Here is a 7,313-nt window from a genome sequence, read left to right as displayed (position 1 = left end):
AAACTTGTTGCACCAGCTCGTTAGCATTACCAAAATGCCTTGCTTCACCATGCATTTTTTTTTACCTGTAGTTCTTTCTCTGTGATGAAAGGGATTTGGAAAGAGGAGGTCTTGTGGCTCACTATAGACGTCGTCGCACCTTTCTTCATTTTCAAAACATTGCTGAGTTTTTTTTTTTTTTTTTTGTTTTTTTTTGTTTGTGCTGCTCACGTAACTTAACAAACTCCTCGTCTCTGATCAAAGGAGGCCCGGCCAGCATATTCGTTTTTTCTCCTGGTTTATTTGGATGTTGTCAGTTTTGATATGTCTTTTTCCCTCTAGTTTTAGTCAAGCTCGCGTCTGTGTCTATGTCTCGTCCACAGCAATTTTTACACTTTAATTAGTATCAGTTGCAGCTGAGTAGGTGGCATCACTCCCTCTGTCATGATGACACGCTCATTATGTCTTCTCCTTGCTAGATCGCAATCCGTTATGATGCAGTCCTTGTTATGTCTTTCTTATTGGCTGGCATCTGAAATGGTCATCGGTTTGCATCCTGATATCGCACATTTTAGAACTCCACATTACTTTCTTGCCTGCCATTTCCTTAGTGTCACAAGCACTTAAGACACCGACAGAGCAGCTTCAGAGACAAGAGACTCTCTTCGGTTAGAACATTCATTCATTCATTCATTCATTCATTCATTCATTCATTCATTCATCCAGCTGAAGGCCGAGAAAAGCTCTGAATTCAAAACATCTATTTCCATCTCTTTTGGTTGATATCTCATTTTCAGTCCAGTGTCACAGGTCATTTTCAAGTGCAACAACTCTTCCCCACACGTAGCTATGAAAACTGTATTCATTCACAGATCACCTCACTTTATTGAGTAATCGGGAAATGTGCTATGCAGTTTTAAGCTGCTAAAGTCTAACTGCCATTTGAGACACCAGTAGAAGGAATTATGGAAGCCACAGTCACCCGTCTTAACCCTATCAACCTGACTCCCAGTGTACAGCAGGTACACTGACTGCCTTCCTCGTTAGTATAGTGGTGAGTATCCCTGCCTGTCACGCGGGAGACCGGGGTTCGATTCCCCGACGGGGAGCATGCATTTTTCTTTTGGTATGTCTCTCATCAGAGCACCGGAACACGTCTGTGAACTATTAATAACCTATTAATACTTCTATCGACTATTAATTTCTATGGTACGTGGTTCGATTCTGACAAACCTCCTTTGATGACTGCATCAGATGGAGCAAGTGACTTAACCAGACCTACCGATGGGACAATGGGGCATTTCAGTTTGGTTTGACTCCTTAACAGTCCCCTTGACTGCAGGCCTGTTAACTAGCTGCCAACCCTCTACCACAAGCTTCCTGCTTTCTGTCACTGCTTTTCAGCAGTGGGTACAACATAGATTTCCAGATAGTCAGCCCCTAGCTGTAGTGCTGTAGCTCAACATGGTGTCGGACCTAGTATAAGGGGTAAGGTGCAGCTCAGCGATTTGAAAGATTGCTGTTCTCGACATATTTCAACTACCGGGTCTCTCGCTGACCTCTGTAAATAAGTTGCCCTCACTGTTCAGCGCACTTTAAATATATTCATTAATTACTGCAGATGTCATGTATTCTATTGAGTTTGCAGCGTGCTACACTGTACACATCTTACATGTGGAAACTAACTTCCAGCTATTTGTCGCATAGGTTTGAGTCGAGGAAGTCATGGCTGCAAAGAGTCGATAGACCAGTGCAGGCCCGCATGTGTGTATGCGTGCGTGTATGTGTGTGCGCACATATAAATCTGTCAACCTATTTGCCGCTCCATCTACAGCAACAGCTATACGTGTGTATGTGTGTATGTATAGATAGACAGACAGACAGACAGCTAGCCTGCTAGCTGGCTTGCTAGCTATCAAGAGACAGGCGAGTTATTTCACACAGTGTTGTGTAGGTTCTGTAGTGTAGTGGTTATCACGTCTGCTTCACAGCCAGAAGGTCCTGGGTTCGATCCCCAGTGGAACCATTATGCTAGTGCAAGATAAGGAAATTGGGGCAGGTGTGACCAAAGAAAACCCATTCGATTCCAATAACTAAATTTGCGGTTTCAGATACCTTTTAATGTGCTCTTGATTGTTTCAGACAAACTACTTCAGTTGAGAAAATCCTGCTCTGTTGTGCGGCAGTATATCAGTTGATGTATGGATTGCAAGGTCACAGAAAACACTGTCAACATTTTGTAGCTTACGTTCAAAATGTGTTTAAATGCACAGATGCAAGTATTTTAAAAGAAAACAGATGCTCTTTTAGTAAGTTGTTTACATGTTGGTAGGTGACCAGAAAGCCTCTGGCAGGTAGATCACCGGGCAGCCTAAGTCAGTTCCCCAAATACGGTCTGGAAAAGCAGCTTATTAACAAATCAGAAGCAGAGGTCTGTAGAGTAGCAGTATCCCTGAGTGGGCTCAAACCAGCAACTTTTGGGTCAAAAGCCACAAGTGCAAAGCGATTGTGCCACAGAGAGATGAGCCCGACTCCTGCAAAAGTACAAGAAAAAAGGAAACCTCTCCACTGAGCTAGAAATTCAAAAGCCAGAGATTTAAGCAGCGTAAAATATTGTCATCCCCTTGGTGATACTATCAATAAGCTTTGTACTAATAGCGTGGGAAAGATGTGTGATGTGCGTCGTATGTTTGTTACGTCTCCTTAAAAACAAGTTAAGAGGTATTACGGTAAGACTAATGCATCATTTTGCAAATTGCAGACAGACTGCAATATGGTAAAATTGCGCACTGACACTTGACAGAGTATTGCGTGTGCCCAGTTTAGGTTTTCACGCAGGTTGGGTTTGCAGAGACTGAGCGAGTTAATGCATCCATAGATGGCTGCCACTTCGGGTGGGTAAAACATGCTGCACAGTAGGTGAGAAGATGTGCTGGGCATCGAATGAAAAGGAAAATGTAAGATAGGAGCAGATGAGAGTAAAGCAGAGGTACCAAGAAGCACACAGTGATTAGCTTCCTTCGAGACCTGACTAGATGGGAAGTGCTAAGAGGGCACACGACAGCAGGGTGGGTTTGCTCTTTCTTTTTTTTAAAAAGCCCACCTCAAGAAAGAGGCTGTTAACCGGTGCCCACACTCACTCGCCCTCACCGGGAACAGAATGCTCCCGGCGAGATGCCCTGATGTAGAGCTTCCCCTCCAGTATAGTCTTGGGGACAAAGAATGAAGCACTGCAGGACAAAACACCATAAGCTTGCAGGCTGACATGCGTAAGAAACCTGGCTTTTAAAATTCTAAGACAACCTGAGGAAAAGTTTCAGTGCGTGTCTGGAGCTGAAGCATGGCTTCCTGGGTATGCTAATCAGCTAATGGGGTGACATTAACAAACTGAAAAGAGTAGCTACTGAAAAACAAACTTGTTGCACCAGCTCATTAGCATTCCCAAAATGCCATGCTTCACCATGCATTATTTTTACCTGTAGGTCTTTCTCTGTCATGAAAGGGATTTGGTAAGAGAAGGTGTTGTGGCTCATTATACATGTCGTCTCACTATTCTTCATTTTCAAAACATTGCTGAGTGTTTGTTTGTTTGTTTTTTTTTTGCCACTCTCCTTAGTCTTAAAAAAACTCCTCATGTCTTATTAAAGGAGGCCCGGTAAATGGCTTTCCCTGCTTGATGTGTTTGGATGCTGTCAGTTTTATCATTTTTTTTCCCCCCTCTCCCCCCCTCTCCTCTGGTTTTTGTTATTATTCTTATGTTTGTGTCTCTTTCTCCCACAGCAGTTTTTACAGTTTAGTTAGTATCAGTTGCATTTGAGTGGGTGGCGTCACTCTCTGTCATGATGCCATGATCATTATGTATTTTTCCTGCTAGATCACCGTCTGTTGTGATGCAGTCCTTGTTATGTCTTTCTCATTGGCTGGCATCTCAAATGGTCATCGGTTTGTATGCTGACATCACGCATTCTAGAACTCCACATTACTTTCTTGCCTGCCATTTCCTTAGTGTCACAAGCACATAAGACAAGGACAGAGCAGCTTCAGAGACAAGAGACTCTCTTCAGTTAGTGCGTGCATGCACTCATTCTTTCATTCATTCATTCAGCTGAAGGCTGAGAGAAGCTCTGAATTCAAAACATCTATTTCCCTCTCTTTTGGCTATCTTATTTTCAGTCCAGCGTCACAGGTCATTTTCAAGTGCAACTACTCATCCCCCACGTAGCTATGAAAAATGTATTCATTCACAGATTATGTCACTTTATTCAGTAAGTGAGAAATGTGCTATGCAGTTTTAAGCTGCTAAAGTCAAACTGCCATTTGAAATACCAGTAGAAGGAATTATGGAAGTCACATTCACCGTCTTAACCCTATCAACCTGACTCCTATTTTACAACAGGGTAAGTGACCGTCTTCCTCTTTGGTGTAGTGCTGAGTACCCTGTCCCGCGTGACACCAGGATTCGATTCCCTGGCGGGAAGCATGTGATTTTCTTTGAGTTTGTCTCTCATCAGAACACTGGATCATGCCTGCGAACTATTAATAGTTCTATTTATTTCTCTGATGCGGCATTCCATTCTGATAAACCTCCTTTACCTACTGCATTAGCTGGAGTAAGTGACTTAACCAGACCTGTCTTTGGAACAATGGGACAATGGGGCATTTTTGTTTGGTTTGACTCCTTAACAGTCCCCTTGACTGCAGGCTTGTTAACTAGCTGTCAGCCCGCTGCCACAAGCTTCCTGCTTTCTGTCACTGCTTTTCAGCAGTGGGTACAGCATAGATTTTCAGATAGTCAGCCCCTGCCTGTAGTGCTGTAGCTCATCATGATGTCAGACCTAGTAAAAGGGGTAAGGTGTAGCTCAGCAACTTGAAAGATTGCTGTTTTCGACATATTTCTCCTACGGTATCTCTCCCTCAGTAACCTCTGTAAATAAGTTGCCCACACTGTTCAGCACATTTTAAATATATTCATCAATTACTGCAGATGTCATGTATTCTATTTATTTTGCAGCGTGCTACACTGTATCGTCTTACACATAGAAACTGACTTTGAGATACTTGTTGTATAACTGTAGTCAAGGAAGTCACGGCTGCAGACACTAGACCAGCGCTGCGCCCGCATGTGTATATACGTGCGCCGTGTGTGCGCACATATAAATCTTTCAACCTATCTGCCTCGCCATCTACAGCAATAGCTATATGTATGTATGGATAGGAAGACAGACAGCTAGCTGGCTTGCTAGCTAGAGACAGTGCGAGATGCTTCGGAGGCACATGCTTAGGTTCTGTAGTCTAGTGGCTATGACGTCTGCGTTAGCCGCAGAAGGTCCTGGGTTCGATCCCCAGTGGAACCATTATGCCAGTGCAAGATAAGAAGATTAGGGTAGGCATGACAAGGAATAACAGATTCGATTCCAGGAACTAAATTCATGGTTTGAGATACCTTTTAATGTGCTCTTGATTGCTTCAGATAAACTACTTCAATTGAGAAAATCCTGCTCTGTTGTGTGGCAGTATATCAGTTGATGTATGGATTGCAAGGTCACAGAAACAACTGTCAACATTTTGTAGATTACGTTGGAATGTGTTCAAATGCACAGATGTAAGTATTTTAAAAGAAAACAGCTGCTCTTTTAGTAACTTGCTTACAAGTTGGTAGGTGGCCATAACCGGGCAACCTAATCCAGATTCCTCAGTGCCCCAAAGTACGGTCTGAAAAAGTGTCTTATAAACAGGTCAGAACCTGAGGTCTCTGCAGTAGCAAGAGGCAGCATCCACGAGTGGATTCGACCCACCAACCTTTCAGTCAAGGGCTGAACGTGCTAACCAATCGCATCACAGAGGCGTCGGCCTAACCCCTGCAAAAGTGCAACAAAAGGAAACCTCTCCATTGCACTACAAATTCAAAAGCCAGAGATTTAAGCGGCGTAAGATATCGTCATCCCCTGGTGATATTATGAATAAGCTTTGTGTTAATACCACCTGAAAAATGTCTGATGTCCGTTGTATGTTATGTCTCCTTAAAAACAAGTTAAGAGGTATTACAGTAAGACTAATGCATCATTTTGCAGTTGCGCACAGACTGCAATATGGTAGAATTGTGCATCGACACTAGGCAGAGTGTTGCGGGTGCCCAGTTTAGGTTCTCCGGCAGGTTGGGTTTGCAGAGACTGAGCAAGTTTATGCATCCATAGATGGCTGTCACCTGTCGGTGGGTAAATATACTGCACAGGAGGTGACAAGATGCGCTGGGTATTGACTATAAAGGAAAACGTAAGGCAGGATAGGAGCGAATGAAGTCAAAGTGCCAGTGGAGCACACGGATGCTTACTTTCTTTGAGAGTTAACTATATCACAGGTGGCAGAGGACATCAACTAAACTGGCAGAGCTGGCACGAGAGAACAAAAAATGTCAAGACAGTAGCTATTAAGTTATGACCACATGCGCTTACCTTCATTGGCAATGGATATAATCCTGGCGAGATGTCCAGATGTAGAGCATCCCCTCCAGTAGAGTCTTGGGAACCAAAGATGAAGCACTACAGGACAAAACACCATAAGCGGGCAGGCTGACATGCGTAAGAAACCTGGCTTTCAAAATTCTAAGACAACCTGAGGAAAAGTTTCAGTGTGTAACATGGAGCTAATGCATGGCTTCTTGGGTATGCTAATCAGCTAATGGGGTGACATTTCACTGTTCAATTCTTTTTGCCAGTTTTTTAATTAAAGAGAGTCAGCGCTGAGCAGACAGGATGCCTGAGCAGAAAGGGCAATCTGTTTATTCGACAAACTGAAAAGAGTAACTACTGAAAAGCAAACTTGTTGCACCAGCTCGTTAGCATTACCAAAATGCCTTGCTTCACCATGCATTTTTTTTTACCTGTAGTTCTTTCTCTGTGATGAAAGGGATTTGGAAAGAGGAGGTCTTGTGGCTCACTATAGACGTCGTCGCACCTTTCTTCATTTTCAAAACATTGCTGAGTTTTTTTTTTTTTTTTTTTTTTTTTTGGTTTGTGCTGCTCACCGTAACTTAACAAACTCCTCGTCTCTGATCAAAGGAGGCCCGGCCAGCATATTCGTTTTTTCTCCTGGTTTATTTGGATGTTGTCAGTTTTGATATGTCTTTTTCCCTCTAGTTTTAGTCAAGCTCGCGTCTGTGTCTATGTCTCGTCCACAGCAATTTTACACTTTAATTAGTATCAGTTGCAGCTGAGTAGGTGGCATCACTCCCTCTGTCATGATGACACGCTCATTATGTCTTCTCCTTGCTAGATATTAATCCGTTATGATGCAGTCCTTGTTATGTCTTTCTTATTGGCTGTCCAAATTTTTTT

The 7,313-nt window shown here is 43.1% G+C and overlaps 3 non-coding genes across 3 annotated transcripts; all 3 read left to right on the top strand.

Moving 5' to 3' along the window:
* Positions 1 to 1,016: 1,016 nt before the first annotated feature.
* Positions 1,017 to 1,088, top strand: TRNAD-GUC. Its single transcript has one exon. It is a non-coding gene; the product is annotated as a tRNA-Asp (tRNA).
* An 844-nt stretch (positions 1,089 to 1,932) lies between these two features.
* On the top strand, positions 1,933 to 2,005 carry TRNAV-CAC. Its single transcript has one exon. It is a non-coding gene; the product is annotated as a tRNA-Val (tRNA).
* Positions 2,006 to 5,260: 3,255 nt separating this feature from the next.
* TRNAL-UAG lies at positions 5,261 to 5,333 on the top strand. The gene has a single exon. It is a non-coding gene; the product is annotated as a tRNA-Leu (tRNA).
* Positions 5,334 to 7,313: the final 1,980 nt, after the last annotated feature.

This window comes from Protopterus annectens, chromosome 2.part1 (genome assembly GCF_019279795.1).
Source record: "Protopterus annectens isolate FY-2018-M chromosome 2.part1, PAN1.0, whole genome shotgun sequence".
Classification (NCBI taxonomy): Eukaryota; Metazoa; Chordata; order Ceratodontiformes; family Protopteridae; genus Protopterus; species Protopterus annectens.
This window is presented reverse-complemented; position numbering and strand designations above follow the sequence as displayed.